The 16,779-nt window shown below is 37.3% G+C and overlaps 1 protein-coding gene and 1 non-coding gene across 6 annotated transcripts in view; both read left to right on the top strand.

Moving 5' to 3' along the window:
* Fars2 (phenylalanyl-tRNA synthetase 2, mitochondrial) overlaps positions 1–16,779 on the top strand; it is a 440,323-nt gene that overhangs the window by 96,797 nt on the left and 326,747 nt on the right. The window lies entirely within an intron of this gene.
* LOC138828507 (U12 minor spliceosomal RNA) lies at positions 4,941–5,102 on the top strand. Its single transcript, XR_011372263.1, has one exon. It is a non-coding gene; the product is annotated as a U12 minor spliceosomal RNA (small nuclear RNA).

Below are 16,779 nucleotides of genomic sequence, written 5' to 3'. Positions count from 1 at the left end.
GGTATGTGGTTTTATTTCTGGATCTTCTATTCCATTGGTCTTTGGTCTGTTTTTGTGCCAGTACCATGCTGTCTTTGTTATTATGGCTCTGTAGTAGAGTTTGACTTCTGGCATCGAGATCCCTCCCATGTTGTCTTTTTTGCCTAGAATTATTTTGTCTAGTCTAGGTCTTTTGTTGTTCCATATGAATTTTTGGACTGTTTTCTGTATTTCATTTGTGTACATCATTGGGATTTTAATATAATTGTGTTGAATGTGTATATTAATGGTGGCAGTATTGCCATTTTTACTATATTAAGTCTGCCTATCCAAGAGCATGGAAGGTCTTTCCATTTCCTGGTGTCCTTTGTAATTTCTGTCTTTAAGTTTTTATAGTTTTCATTAAATAGTTCTTTTACATCTTTGGTTAGGTTAATTCCTAAGTATTTTATTTTTGGGGGGTTATTGTGAATGGAGTCATTTCCTCGATTTCCCTTCCTGCTTGTACATTGTTGTTGTACAGGAAGGCAACTGATTTTTGTGGGTTGATTTTGTATCCAGCTACTTTGTTGAAGTGGTTTATAAGTTCTAAGAGTTTGGGGGTGGAGTTTTTGGGATAGAGGTATAGTATCATGTCATCTGCAAAAAGGGATAGTTTAACTTCTTCCTTCCCTATGGGGATCCCTTTAATTTAGTCTTCTTCTTGCCTTATTGCTCTGGGTAAGGATTCCAGAACTATATAGAAGAGGAGTGGAGAAAGTGGGCATCCTTGCCTTGTTCCTAATTTTAGAATTGGTAATAGTTTTTCCCCATTAAATATAATATTGACTATTGGTCTGTCATATATGGCTTTTATTGTTTTAGGGAATGGTCCTTCGATTCCTATTTTCTCCAGAGCTTTTAACATGAATGAATGTTGTATTTTATCAAAAGCCTTTTCTGCCTCAATGGAGATAATCACGTGCTTCTTAACCTTGGATCTGTTGATGTGTTGGATTACATTTACTGATTTACATATGTTAAACCATCCCTGCATCTCTGGGATGAAGCCTACTTGGTTGTAATATATGATTTTTTTTTTATGTGTTTCTAGAATTTTGTTAAGGATCTTTGCATCTGTGTTCATCAAGGATATTGTTCTGTAGTTCTCTTGTTTTGTTGGGTCTTTGCCTGGTATGGGGATGAGTGTGATACTGGCATTGGTAGAATGAGTTTGGGATAGCTCCCTCTTTTTCTATTTTTCTGAAGGCCTTGAGGAGTATGGGAATCAGTTCTTTAAAGGTCTTATAGAATTCCGTTGTGAATCCATCTGGTCCTGGGCTTTTCCTTGTTGGAAGACTTCTGATTGCTTACTGTATCTCATAAGGTATTGGCTTATTTAATCGATTTATTTCTTCTTTGCTCAGTTTGGGCAACTTGTATTTCTTTAAAAATGCATCCATTTCTGCTAGGTTTTCTTCCTTTAGAGGGTATAGATTCTGGAAATAGTTCTTTAAATTGTTTGTATGTCTTGGGTATTTGTTGTGATTTTTCCTGTGGCATCCCTGATCTTGTTAATTTGGGTTTCCTCTCTTCTTTTTTAAATTAATCTTGCCAAAGGTCCATCAATTTTATTTATTTAAAAAAAACAGCTTTTTGTTTTAATTTATTTATAATTTTCTTAGTCTCTATCTCATTAATTTCAGTTCTTAATTTGGTTATCTGGCTGCATCTAGTAACTAGGTTCCTTTTTTCATGTTTTTCTAGCAGTTTTAATTGCAACGTGAGATTATTTACTTGGTCTGTCTGTATTTTCTTGATGTGGGCACTGAAGGTGATAAATTTGCCCCTCAGGACTGCTTTTGTGGTGTCCCACAGGGTTCTGTGTGATGTGTATTCATTTTCATTGAATTGTAGGAACTTTTTAATTTCTTCAGTTACCCAGGTATTGCTTAGAAGTGTGCTGTTCAATTTCCATGTATTTGAATAATTTCTATGGTATTCTTTGTTGTTGAGAACTACCTTGATTGCACTGTGGATGGATAGGATATAGGGGATTATGTCAATCCCCTTGTACTTAGTTTCTTTTTTATATATTTATTTTATTTTATTGTAAAGGTGCTGTACAGAGGGGTTACAGTTAACATAAGTAAGGTCATGAATGCTTTCTTGTCAAACATTGTTACCCACTCCATTTTTCACCCTTTATCCTCCTCTCTCCACTGTCCCCTCCCCCCCGCCCCCAAGTTGTAAGGTTCATTTTCAACACTAGTATCTTGTGAATATCACTGTTGCATTGGGTCACCCTTTTTCCTTGTTTTACCATTTTGTTATTCCTCTTCCAATCCCCAAATCAGATAAATGTATATACAAGATGCAGGGTACCAGAATAAAAAACAGTGACTACAAGGGATAAACCAAAGGGAAAAAAGATAAAATAAAAAGAAAGAACTTGATATAGTACATTGAAAACAACAAGTCAACTACAAAAAAGAGCTCTTGTTTCCATTTCTTGGAGTTCATATTGATTAGCATCATTTTATATGGTCAAATGTACATAGCTATTGAGCTATTGTGATCCTTTGCTAGGACTATCCTAGGTAAATGCTAATTATTACAAATCAGGGAGCCTGTTTTTTGGGTCTGGCTTCCTTCACTTAATATGATTTTTTTCCAAGTCTTTCCATTTCCTTACAAATGGGGCAATGCCATTCTTTCTGATGGATGAATAGAATTCTAATGTGTATATATACCACATTTTCATGGTATATATATCACTCATCTACTGAGGTTCCATATCTTAGCTTTGGTAAAACTACATGCATAGTTGTGCTGATAGCTTTAATGTGGTCTTGCTTGTGATCATTTGGGAAATGCCCAGGAGCAGGATTGCTGGATCATAGGGGAGTTCTCTGTTTAGTCTTTTGAGGAACGTCCATACTACTTTCCAGAGTGGTTGAACCAGTTTACATTACTACCAACAGTGTATTAGTGTTACCTTTTGGCCACATCCCCGCTATCATTTAATATTATTTGTTTTCTTGATAATGGCCATTCTAACTGGGGTGAGGTGAAATTTTAATGTTGTTTTGATTTGCATTTCTTTTATGGCCAGAGATGTTGAACATTTCTTCCTATGTCTAATGGCTGTTCTTACTTCCTCTCCAGAAAAGTCTCTTTTTGATTCTTTAGCCCACTTATTAATGGAGTGGTTGTTTCTTTGAAGATTTGTTATTACGGGGGGGAGGGGCTTCATTTTTTGAGTTCTAAGCATATTTTAGATATGAGGCCCTTGTTTGTTGTATAGTTGTTGAAGATATTCTAATATGTGGGCTTTCTGTTTATCTTGCTAGCTATGTCCTTTGCCATGCAGAAGCTCTGCAATGTAATGCGATTCCATTTATCCAGCCTTTCTTTGATTTGTTATGTTTCTGGATTCTTCTTTAGGAAGTTTTGACCTGTGCCAAGGAGCCCTAGCATATCCCCTATTCCTTCCTGAAATATTTTCAGGGTCTCTGCTCTTACCTCGAGGTCTTTGATCGATTTGGAGTTGATTCTGGCGCAGGGTAATATATAATGATCTAACTTCAGTTTTCTACATGTGTATGGCAAATTCTGCCAGCTCCATTTATTGACGAGGCTGTCTTTCTTCCATCTGATAATTTTGGCTCCCTTATCAGAGATTAGGTGGCTGTAGGACTGTGGGATCATGTCTGAGTCTTCAGTTCTATTTTATTGGTCCTCAGGCCTGTTCTTGTTTTGCACTAATGTCATCTTCCTGACTTATCCTGGAATAGATATCTGTGTAACTTGTGTTAATTCAAATGAACTTGAAGGATAAGAAAAATTTAAAAATTAGACACTTCATTTAATCCCTTATTTTTCATTTATATGTTTCTGTTACATAGAATTTTTTTTATTGTTATTATTAAGGTATTGTGCAGAGAGGTTACCATTTCATAAGTCCATGGTCCGTTGGCTTTGAGTAATAGCAGGTTACCTTTCATAAGAAGTTACCGGGCTGGGAAGGTGGCTCAGTGGTAGAGTGCTTGCCTTGCATGCATGAGACCCTGGGTTCGATTCCTCAGCACCACATAAGCAAAAAGAAAAAAGCCGGAAGTGGCGCTGTGGCTCAAGTGGTAGAGCGCTAGCCTTGAGCTGAAGAGCTGAGGGAAAGCACCCAGGCCCAGAATTCAGGCCCCATTACTGGACCCCCCCCCCAAAAAAAATAAGAAGTTACTATTTCATAAGAAATGTACTTCTCTTTTTTAGACAATCTCCCCTTCCATTGCTTTTCCCCAGTTACGCCCTTAAATAGAAATTTTTTATAATCATAGCAATGACTTTTGGCCTTCTCTCTCTTGTCCTATCAGAATCTGGAGAGAGATTTTGTTTGACAATTCCACAAATTGTCATATACATACCCCCACCCCCATACACACAGTGGGCTTTAACATGCTCTTGGTTAATTCTTATGTCAGTGAACAAACAGGTAATTTCCATTTCTATGGATAATCTCACCCAAATCTGTAGTAGATTAGGATGGCAGAGAATGCAGCATAACTTGAGAATAATTAGATGTCAGATAGTAAGAGAAGTCAGGGATGATTTGAGCATCAAGAATTAAGATTCAGAGATTCAAGGGAATAAGAGAGTGAGCTCAGTGAATGTATTTGGGTAAACCAAGGCAGTGTCTGCCCCTGTCTGTAAGCCTTCTTTAGTAATATCCTATGAAACAGAGGTGTGTGTGTGTGTGTGTGTGTGTGTGTGTGTGTGTGTGTGTGTGTGTTGATAAGAGGTGTCTATCTTGAGATTTGATTTTTCTATACTGTAGTGGGGTAGCAGGGATTCTGTGGGAGACATAGCTTATACACATCCAATAAATTCACCAATAATACTGCAGTCTTGTTGTATAAGAGTCTTTTAACAATAAAGCATTGTGTTTGAAATGTATAACCTACCAGGATATTACTGATGATCTGCTGATAATTTATTTTTTAAGAATACTAGCAATTCAAAAATAATGATTCGAGGAAATATTTAAATCCTTCCTGCTAATGTGAGACAAATTTTTGAGCAGGTAAATGTTGCTCCTAAAGTGACCTGCCTTCTTTGCAGGCTGCCTTGGTTCTGTGGTCTGCCTGTCACCCTGATCACTCTATTAAAAAAAAACAACAAAAAACGCTCTTCCAGGCTACTCAGGAACCTGAGATCTGAGAATCTCAGTCCAAATCAGCCCAAGCACGAAACTGTGAGACTCTTATCTCCAGTTAACCATTCTCCAGTGGTAGAGAACTATCCTTGAGCAAAAAGCTCAGTGTCAGCACACAAGCTCTGAGTTCAAGTCCCAGGGCTAGCACAAAAAAAAAAAAGAAAAAAAGAGTTGTACTGATTCCAACTTTTCAAATGTGTTCTAAGATTCAGAATTTTTTTTTTTAGTTTGTATGTGTGTGTGGGTTGTCTACGTATATTCTAAAGTGTTCTCCAAAGCAAAAGAATTGGCAATATGCCATCGGATTTATTATAGGGAAATAGTTCAGTCTTTTTGGAAGATACAGTTCCAGTTTGAGTATGAAGGCCTGAGAAACAGAACAACTAGTGGTCTAAGTTTAGGCTAAATTGGAAGGTGAGAGAAGACTAGTATCCTCACTTGAAAATAGAGAAAAAACTATCTTTTTCCTTTTTCTGCATTTTATTCAGGTTTTCATTTATTAGTAAGGTCCACCTTACCTAATCTATTCTCCCATAGGAGAGTACAATCTGCTTTATTCAGTCTTGCAAAGAGAGTTTAAGTTCATCTAGGGATCTTTCACCAGACATACTAGACAAATGTTCATGCACAAAATACATGATCACTCCATTCTTGGGCAACCAGACTTTATTGTGGAACACTGTGCATTCCTTATCAATTCTATTAACTGCTTAATTTTGTTCCGTAGATTCCACATTTTAATAACTCTTACTATACCACATAGTCAGTTACTAGTATATAGCACTTACTTACATATAAATATGTAAAAATTAGGAATTATGTACCTTTTATCCTTGTACTGAATAAAGAATTTCAACTTTTCATTGTTGGCTCTTGGAGCATCATCAGGCCTTGACTTTGTATCTAACAGAATTTCTATTTTCAGTGGTTTTTAATATGGGAAAAATGCTAGTTTTTAGGCTGGCGAAATAGGTATTAAATTCTGAGGCTGTAGCTCACACTCTGTTGATCTTAACTTGATTAAAATGATGACACCTTTGAGGTATAATGATCCTTACCAGCTTCCTGAGTAAAGGTAGTAAATGGTACCTGCCTTACCTATTTTCTTATATTTGTCTTGAAAATAGATGTTGTTTCTTTCTGTAATAAGTGTAGAACTACAGAACTACTTTCTGTAATAAGTGTAGAACTACTATAATGATCCTTACCAGCTTCCTGAGTAAAGGTAGTAAATGGTACCTGCCTTACCTATTTTCTTATATTTGTCTTGAAAATAGATGTTGTTTCTTTCTGTAATAAGTGTAGAACTACCTGAATGTGTCAGTTTCAACCAGCCGTTTGGTCCTTTTAGTTTTCATCTACATTTATTTATAAGTATAACTGATGGTATCTTTCCTCTTCTTCCCATGGTTAACAGACTAGTCATACCTCTTCTATGGTCTTCTTTTGGAGTAGGTGATAGAATTTAGATAGGGTCTTTCTGTTGTTATTTTTCACCACTGGCATCATGAATGAGTTGTTTAACCACCTGAAGTAGAAAATGCAATCTCTTTTTCTATGTTTTATCTTTCATTCTGTCCTGGGAAGAGGATGATAAGAGATCATAACTTTTAAATAGACACTAGAATGGATGTTGTGAACAACAGTTCACATAGGATGCAGTATTTTTCTTGTTGCCATTGTTTCTTTTTGTCTCACCATGTCTAGACATTTAATCTCTCATGTACTTTTTGTATAGCTCCATATAACTTCTTGCTTTGATGGATTGAAGTTTCATTTTTGTTGTTGTTGTTGTTTTTTCTGTATAAGGCAGAGCTTAGCAAAATGTTTATCTCTTTCCTTCTTGCGTGGTATCACTACAAGGGCCTGTAAGAGAAAAAAAGTGCTAAAAATTATACTTGTCATGATATATCATGGTTAATAAAAACAGGCAGGTGCTGCATTTGGCAGTATCTTTGGGGAGATCACAGCTTCAGGCAATATCTGATGATGCTGTATTGCCAATCAGGGAGCATGGCCTTAGCTATATGAGCCATGAAAGTGGCTATAGGGAGCATATAGGTTGACTTTGCCTCTCTGAGACATTTTGTTGGCCCTCGCTTCTCAAGAACATGTGTTTTTGTTCTAAGTAAGGAGTTGAATAGCCTCTGTAATGTCTTTAACTTGAGTATTTCATGAGGCTGGGGGATCTGGACAGGTCATTAATCCTGGAGGGGGACCTATTTGAATTTGAAACTGAAGGACATTCCAAATGAAGGAGGTTTCTATTAGGAAATTTCCACCAAAACCAGAGTAATTTGTCAACTAGAAGGTTGGTCATCTCATCTAGTATATTATGTCCAGCCACCTTGCAAAAGTTCTTCCTCAGCTACCAATACAGTTTTACATTATCTTCCAGTACAGAAAACTGGCTGTTTCAGATCCCTTCCTTTCACTCCTCTGGCACAAAATTTCATCTCAAGAAAAGGAAATGAGGCAAACAGCAGGGAGAAAATAAAGTCTCTTTCGTTCAGTACACAGTTTTAATGTATTCCCTCCCCTGTGCTAATCTCTGTAATTTGATTAATTGGCATGTGGTTCCTTACACAAAATCCAAGGAATGAAAAACCGGTTCAATATCAATTAGCTGCAACAGGATGGACTTCCCACAGAGATTTGAGGACAGAGCTGTATTTAACTGGCCCTTTCAAACAAAGTCTTCCCAAATGAGGAGAAGTGGAAGATCCCACTTAGGGCCTACTTGTTTAAAGAAATTAAAAAATGTGGAAATTAGCAACTAAAATCCACTTGGATGAGTCTGTGCTATCCCTTTAAGATGTCTGTCTGTTCATCTCACTAAGACATCCCAATCCTTCCTCCAAAGTGATTTGAATACTTAATATTTGCTGAGATGCCTTAGTTGGATTTGAACAAGATAATTGAATTTGCTTGCTGCATTCATGGGGAATTAAAGCTTGGGAGTTCCTATGGTAAGATATGTCAATGTGCTTATGTTTCAGAGGGATTTTAGTTCTTGGTTTGTGAACAAATATTATTAGACAGTGAGCCTGCCAAATATATAAGACAGTTATTTGTCATAGTCCTAGGCTGTGCCGGTCATTCTCTAGATGACTGTCTTGTCCCTGGGGCTTAGAAGTCATATACTTACCCACAGGCTTTGGTTGTGAACAACCATCTCCTTAACACAGTTGGTGCAAATAAGATGTTAAATATTGTTCCTATTGTCTATAGCTTAGTGAGTGAGACAGATAAATGTCAGTGTAGTGAGAGACATAGCCAACACAGAAATGAGAATTCTCCTTGGTAGTAGAGACTACTACCTACGTAGTGAATAGATGGTGCCACAGAGAATCTCGAACAAAACATAAATGCTTCTATAGGATGAGAAGAGGGGTCCCTTGTTTCAGCTGGTGTGATTAGCATATCTATGGCACCTAAAATGAGGAATGATGAGTCCTGGGACTGCATATTATGGATTGTCTGGGACATGGGGAGGAAATAAGAGATGATGGTAGAAGGAGACATGAACTGCTTCATGAAGGGCTTCCTGTGTAACATTCTTGCCATATAAAACCTAGTTTGAAAAAAATGAGGAATAAATGTAAGCTGTTACAAATTGATTAAATAAGTAGGAAAGATTACCTGAAGCATTCTCACTTTGAAGGCTCTGTGATGATGATCTCTTCTCTAGAAATCTTGTTGGTACCCAGAGCCCTTTTCTATTGCTCTTAAGCTGGTTAAAAATCAGTCATTTGTCTTTCCCCCACAGTGAGAATTTGATGTTGTTCTTTGGGCTTTGATCAATTTATAGTCTGTTGCCCTCAATCAGAGGAGTATATAGTCTCCATATTCAACTTTTAATAACCCCTTCATTTGATAATATTTCTATGTTTATAGAATAATTGCAAACAATATAGAGTGTTCTTGAATACCCCATATTCAACTTGTTAATAAGATGGCCAAGGTATTTCTTTTTCTTTTTCTTTTTTCTTTTTTCTTTTTTTTTTTTGGGGTCCTGTCATGGGGCCTGAACTCTGGGCCTGGGCGCTGTCCCTCAGCTCTTCAGCTTAAGGCTAGCGCTCTACCACTTGTGCCACAGCTTTTTTCTTTTTTGCTTATGTGGTGCTGAGGAATCGAACCCAGGGCCTCATGCATGGAAGGCAAGCTTCCACTGAGCCACCTTCTCAGCCCCTGGCCAAGGTTTTTCTACTGTAACAAATCTCTGTGGTGAATAAACTTTAGAGGTTTCTTTTGGCTTATAGTTCCAGAAGTTTCAGCCCGTGGTCACTTGATCTATTGACCAGTTCTATTCCCTTCAAAGGTACTCCTTACAGGTGTCACTACTTCCCAGTAAAGGTTAATGAGCAAGTCTTTAACATGTGAATCTTTGGGAGACATTAATATTCAAACCATTCCATTGCTTGGGACCACAAGCAAGCACCACCATGCTCCCTTGAACCAATTACATTATTACTTACATTCACTTTTTGTTTCTTTATTTACAAACCTTCTTACTATCATTTTTTTATTATTTTATTTTTTTTGGTCTGGATGTGGGGCCTGAACTCTGGGCCTGGGCGCTGTCCCTCAGCTCTTCAGCTCAAGGCTAGCGCTCTACCACTTGAGCCACAGTGCCACTTCTAGCTTTTTTCTTTTTGCTTATGTGGTGCTGAGGAATCGAACCCAGGGCCTCATGCATGCAAGTCAAGCACTCTATCACTGAGCCAGCTTCCCAGCCCCTACTATCGTTTTTTTTAAAGACATTATTTTTGGCAATGTATGGAGCTGCCTTTTGTGTGTGTGTGGTGGGAGGTGGATGTTGTATTGGGAATTGGTAGGCCAGTGCTCTATCAGTTTAGCTACTTGTCCAGCCCTTTGTTGGTTTTTGTTTTTTTGTTTTTTTGTTTTTGTCGGTCTTGGTTTTAAAGCTTGAGTGTCAGTCACTGTTTCCCTAGCTAGTCATTAACTCTCAGGCCTCTATTTTCTACCTCATATTTGGGATTACAAGTGCATATTACCACACCTGGCCTACGGGCTGATGATTTCTGAAACCAGAGGTAATCCAACAATTTATATTATCTCTCTTCCTGTGTTCTTGAGATTGTCTTATCTGTAATCCTGTGATTTCTGTCTCTTTGAGAAGTCTAACAATTCAGGGGAAGAAGTACAGAAAAGCAGGAATGTCAATGTATCAAGTTAGTATAACTTTGATGTCAGTTATGTTTGTTTTATTTAAAAGGTATTATTATGTAGTAAATGTGGCTTGTTAGAAATATTATTAAACATGGACTTGATGAAGAATAGACAATGAAAAGAGTTTTATCTTTTGATGACATGATCAAGTACCATACAGCACTATTCTATTCTCTTTGCCTCTAGATGGTGCTGTTTTTATGCTGCCTATCTTGTTTAAACTACTCACTTTGTAATGAGGGAATGACTGATTAACATTGTATCTGATCACGTTGCACTGTTTTTATTTCTCTTTTACAAAACTAAGACCCTCTTTGAGTCACTATTAAGCGTCCACTTGTTAAATAGCCTTGATTAAGTGATGTAAAATTTGCCAATAGTTTGATAGATGAAGGTAACATTTGTACCATGTAATCTTTTGTGAAATAATTCTGGAAAATCTTTAATAGCCTTCTTTGTTCTAAGTCCCCTTTTTCAGTTGTCAATGAGCAGTTGTTTGTTTCAAGAAATTTCTCTATGTAGAAAGTAATACTCTGGCATCCATTTCCCAGGCCTAGGAAATTTGAAAATTCTTCTCCAAAACCCCCCAAAGAACAAAAAAAAAGAAAAGAAAAATAACCCTTATTACCATACAGAAATATTTAGTACTATCTTATATTTCATGGTCCTCTTTGGGTTTTAAATCCTAAATGTATAAATTATTTTTGTACCCCTAAAATGTCTTTTTATGCCCTGCTTGTCAAATAATTCTCTTGTTACTTAAACAGTAACTTTTTCCATATCTTTAAGCTGTTAACCCTTTTAGTCATTTCCTTTCTAATAGAATCCTGTGAGTAAATTAATCTTTTAAACAAAATACAAAAATGTCCCATAATCAGGACTTAGCAGAGTAGCAGACCAAAACGTTACTTAGTACTGTTGTCCAGGTTTTTCTTGGTGGTACTTGATACTTCATACTTCATACTTATGAGGAAGGCGCTATACTGCTGAACCTTTCCTCCAGACATTTTTCTTGTCAGTCTTGAGTTAGGGTCTTGATTCTTGCCTGGTTTTGAGCTTGGTTGCCTATTTTTCTCTTCCTTCTATAGCTACATTGAGGCCATACATTGTCAATGCCTTTTTCCCATTGAGATGAAATCTCATAGACTTTTTCTCCCTGGGGTAGGCTGGGACTCTTAACCTCCCTGTCTCAACCTCCCAAGGAGGTAATACTATAGGTATAAGCCACTGGCACCTGGTATTGTCCAGGTTTTGAAACAGCCACTCACTCTTTCTGCCCCCTTTTTGGCTTCTTTCCTGTTTCCTCCTTTGTTAAGATGCTGATTTGCATAACCTGAATCTATTGTAATGACCTTATCTGTTTCATGTACTTAATCTGTTTAATAAGCAGTTTTGTTTAGCTGGATCACCTCAGTCATGTTTTCTCTTAATTTTATCTCAGATCATTTCTTTATTACTTTGTAGCTTTTCTTCCCATGTAATAATCTCAGAGCACGAATGCTGAATGATCTGACCTGTAAGTTTGTACCTTTTTTGCACTATTACTTCATGTAAAGGTTGATTTGTGAGCCTAAAATTAACTAAATTGGTGGTATACTAGTGGTGGGATGATTTATCAACTGCTTAAAAATGTGCAAATGTGATTGGAGTGATTTTTATCATGCCTGCTGTATGTTTTAATGCAAAAGTGCCTTCAGATAGAAATTTAAGCTGGCAGGATTCTCTTTTTCCCCTTCCAAACACTATTTTAAGTTTCTTGTTCTAGCTCTTCCTTGGCTGGTACAGGTCAGGCATGAAGAGAGCAGCAGTGCTGCATGCTTGAAGTTAGGCTCCTCTGCTTCCAAGCCTCGTCCTGGGAAGGCTGGTGGCATTCAGCCACACACTAGGATTAACATAGGAATCAGTGAATGTATATTCTTGTACACCCAGGTTCAAAATCCCCTTTTAGAGTACCCATGAACCCAAACAGTTTTTGAGTCAGCATCCATCCTAGGGACAACTTGTGCTAAGGTTTATTTTAGATATTTTTTGTGACACATCCAATTTCAGAAACTTACAGTCCCAAAGACAATGTCACAAACTCCTGTCCTTCTGAATTTCTTCACACCAATTTTTTGATTTGAGACGTTTTTTCTCTGTTTGAGAATTAAGTGTTTTTTGTTTTTTTGTTTTTTTGTTTTTTGTCAGTCATGGGGCTTGAACTCTGGGCCTGAATATTGTCCCTCAGCTCGTCAGCTCAATGGTAGCTCTCTACCACTTGAGCCACTGGGACACTTCTGGTTTTCTGAGTGGCTTATTGGAGATAAGTGTCTCAGGTACTTTCCTGCCCAGCTGGCTTTGTTGAGGCTGGCTTTGAGCCATGATCATCAGATTTCAGTCTCTTGAGTAGCTAGGATTACAGGTGTGAGCCAATGGCGCAGCAGAATTAAGTTTCTTTCCTCCATTTCTTCTATTTTCTTTTGTTCTTTTGCGTTAGGAAGAAAGGGCTAAGATAATGGGTGCCAAACACATTGGTCAGAATAGGTATTCCAAAAACAATAGTCATCTCCTTCCCCCCACATATTGCATGTTTCCTTAGAAGTTCACATAGGGTCTGCATGCACAGAGCCTTCATGTAAGTAGTTAATAATGTGAAGCAGCATTGTACTTCAAATTTGTGTGTGAAGGATGTCTTGAATAAGTCAGTAATCTAAGAAAGGATGAGATCATTCAGCTCCTTAGATACAAAGCCAGAACCAAACTAATGATCTCATTGTGTGTGTGTGTGTGTGTGTGTGTGTGTGTGTGTGTGTTTTATGTGTGTGTAAGTATGTATATACTAGTGCACTTGAAAGGCAAGCTTGATCATTTTTTGAGGAATTTAATGGTCTTCATTTATTATACATGATTTAATTAGGGCACACTGTCACTTTTATTCAGGTGCCTAAAACAATGTATGCATGCAGAGACACTGCTACTCAGCTCTGTTCATGCTTTAAGTCTGGTTTTTCATCCCATTCATATGATCCTTTTTAAAGTGAACCAAAGAATGGGCTCTTCAGATTACAGATAAGACTATAAGTGTTTAAATTCAGGCTCCATCACTTGCTAGTAATGGTGGCTTAACTTCACTTAACTTAATTGAAAAACATATGATTTGATAATTGAGAAATATTATTGTGAGGGTTAACAAAACAATGTAATAGGGAAGATATGCATCCACTAAAGTAGCAAACATCTGTTGCTGGCAACTAGTCTCCTACAAATAAAGAATAAACCAGACCTAAAAGTAGTAGATGAACATAAAGACAACAATCATGGCAGAAGGTATAGAAATGGAGAAAATGCATTGTATAACAAGAAATCAGTATAGCAAAAAGGAAAGGATGAGTTTGGACAGGATGGGGGAGAATATTGAAAGGGGTGACATTGATCAAGATACACTTTATTATTCATAAAGTGCTTTGTTGAATGGCAGTGCCTTTGTACAACTATGAGTGTGTATGTTTAATACAGTTTCTTTTTCTTTTTATTTGTTGGTCATGGGGCCTGAACTCTGGACCTAGGCTCTGTCCCTCTGCTCTTCAGCTTAAGGCTAGTGCTCTACTGCTTGAGCCACAGTGCCATTTCCAGCTTTTTCTGCTTGTGTGGTGCTGAGGAATCAAACCCAGGGCCTCATGCATGCAAGCAAGCACTCTACCACTGAGCCACCTTCCCAAGCCCTTAATACAGTTACTAAGTACTATTTTCTTCTCACTTTTCTTTGTGGGGTAGGGTGGGTAGACTTGTGGATTTTCATCAACTCAGCTATTGAAAAATTTTTATATAAGATACAGAGTACTAAAATCAAATACAGTGACAACAGGGGATACACCTTAGGGGAAGAACATACCAAGGAAACAAACAAAAAAAATCACATAATACATTAAAAACAACAAAAACAAAGAAAAGCCTCTTGTGTCCATATCTTGGGGTTCATTTCACTTAGCATCATCTTATATGGTCATATGTACATAGCATTTGAGCTTTTCTGCTCATCAGATAAAATTATGGTAGACGTATACTAATGAACTTTACAACTTTGTGGGATGGGGAGGTGAGGGAGGTAGGAGAGGGAAGGGGTAGTGGGAGAACAACTAAGGAGGGAGTAACAACCCTGGACAAGAAATATACTCATTACCTTACTCTGTAACTAACCCCTCTGTACAGCATCTTTACAATAAAATAAAATGAAAAAATATTTTAAATTTTAGGACAGTAACTTTTAATAGTATTAGTGAATTTTTTCTGTTACTGTTTATTAGTGCTTTTCAAATTAAGTAGTTTTACAATGGTGTTTCAATTTAACGTGCCATTTTGTGAGTAGAATACATCTTGATGGATGTTACCCCTTTATATCGTTCTCGCCCCCTCCCACAACCCCACCTATTCCTACAAGTTACCTGGTTCCAATTATTTATCTTTTTTGTTGTGTAGATTTGCTAGTTTTCTAATGTTCACCTATGTTAACATAGCAAAGTACAAATGTGTGGAAGAGGTTGCCTTAGATATATTCTATACTTTTTGTGTCTTGAACTTAAACTCAGGGTCTAGACTTTGCCCCTGAGTTTTTTGGTTTTTCCTCTCATGGCTAGCACTCCACCATTTGAGCCACAGCTCACTCTTGCCCACCTCCTCCTTTTTTTGGTGGTTAATTGGAAATAAGAATCTCATTGATTTTTTTTTTTTCCTGCTTGGGTTGGCGTGGAACTATGATCCTCAGATCTCAGCTTCCTGAGTAGCTAGGAATAAAGGGGTGAGCCACAGATGCCTGAATTTATATCCTATAATTTTTGAATTTTCTCTCTTACAACCTTGAATGCTGTACTTTTTAATTGTTTAATAACTCAGTTATAATAGGTGTACTGTACAGTCTATGGGACAGTTCCTCCTCCTCCTCCTTTTCCTCCTTGTTGCTTTCCTAGTAAGGATTTTAGATCAACCTTAACACTTGACTCATTTTGTTCTTTTATTTATTTATTTATTTAGTCAATTTTTGTCTTGGATTTTCTTGCTTACGCCCAAGATTTATACTGGATTGAGAGTGTAGTAACTCTCTCAATGTGACATTGCATGCTTGTGTTCCTTTTTTCTTTTTTTATTAGCCCCAAGACAGGTACTGGAACTTGTCCTCCAACCCCACCTGTGTACCTTTATATGTATATTTGTTTTGTTTTGGGAGTACTAGGGTTTTAATTCAGGGTCTTGTGCTTTCCAGGCAGGTGCTCTATTAGTGAACCATGCTTCAGCATATTTACTTTTTTTATGTTGGCATTCTGCTTTCCAGTTATGTTAAAGGCATACATTAAATGCTTTATAAAAATTAGTTCCTTTTGCTCTAAATTATTTTTAGAGGAAGTACTGGGAGACACAGGCCTTGACAGCTGTCACTGTTTCTGGTACATATAAGAAGCAGTTGAAGTCTTGGATAGTAGGGCGTTTTTCTGAAAAGCTTTGGCTGATTTTGATGGGCATTTTGAGGTACTTTCAGTATAGCATTGCCTCAGTCCACTTTCATAGCCGGAGGCTGTTTCTGTTACCCAGGAAATGTGACACCTGATCTCAGGTATACAGCAGGACTGGTTTGTGTTTGTGTTGATCCTTGTCATGATGATAGGTCCATCAGGGCTATGTAGCTTTGTCAGTACTAGGCTTTCTATTTTGTATCCCTGGCTTAGTTAAACTGTCACAAATCATGTTATACTTTCTTTTTTTTTCTTTTTTTTTCTTTTTCCTTTAGTGTTGGGGAGGCAGAGATTTTCAGTGGCTTTGTGATTTTTTTTTTTTCTGGCTTCATGCTTGTTTTGTAGACTTATTTAGTAATTCCTCTTCATACCTAATACTATTTTTTTCAGTTTTTCAGAAGCACTAATCTAAAGATTTGGTTTATCATCCAGCTTAATATTATTGAAAATGATACCTGTTTCATTTATGTAAGAGTGTGTGTGTGAGAGAGAGAGAGAGGAGAGAGAGAGAGAGAAAGAGAAAAAGAGAAAGAGAGAAAGAGAGGAAGGAGAGAGAGAAAGTACGTGTACTGGGGCTTGAACTCAGACCTTCTCACTCTTATTTGGCTTTTTCTCTCAAGTCTAGTGCTCTACCACTTGAGCCACTCCTCCTTCACTTTAGGTTAATTGGAGATGAGTCCCATGAACATTTCTTTCTGGTCTGGCTTTGAACCACAATCATTAGATCTCAGCCTCCTAAGTAGCTAGTATTACAGGAGTGAGCCACCAGTGACTGGCTTGTTTTATTCTTTAAATGAAAGTTATTTTTTTTTTTTTTATTTCACGGGACTCTGGGTGGGAAGAATGGTAGAGTTATTTTCTCATTCCTCTATCCATTCTCCTTTCTTCTTTCAGGTAAAGTTCTCCTGGCTTGTCAAAGATGGGGAATGTTTT

The sequence above is a fragment of the Dipodomys merriami genome, unplaced genomic scaffold (assembly GCF_024711535.1).
Source record: "Dipodomys merriami isolate MVZ:Mamm:240054 unplaced genomic scaffold, mDipMer1.0.p SCAF_16, whole genome shotgun sequence".
NCBI classification, from domain to species: Eukaryota; Metazoa; Chordata; class Mammalia; order Rodentia; family Heteromyidae; genus Dipodomys; species Dipodomys merriami.
The sequence above is the reverse complement of the archived record's forward strand: the minus strand, read 5'-3'. Positions and strand labels throughout refer to the sequence as shown.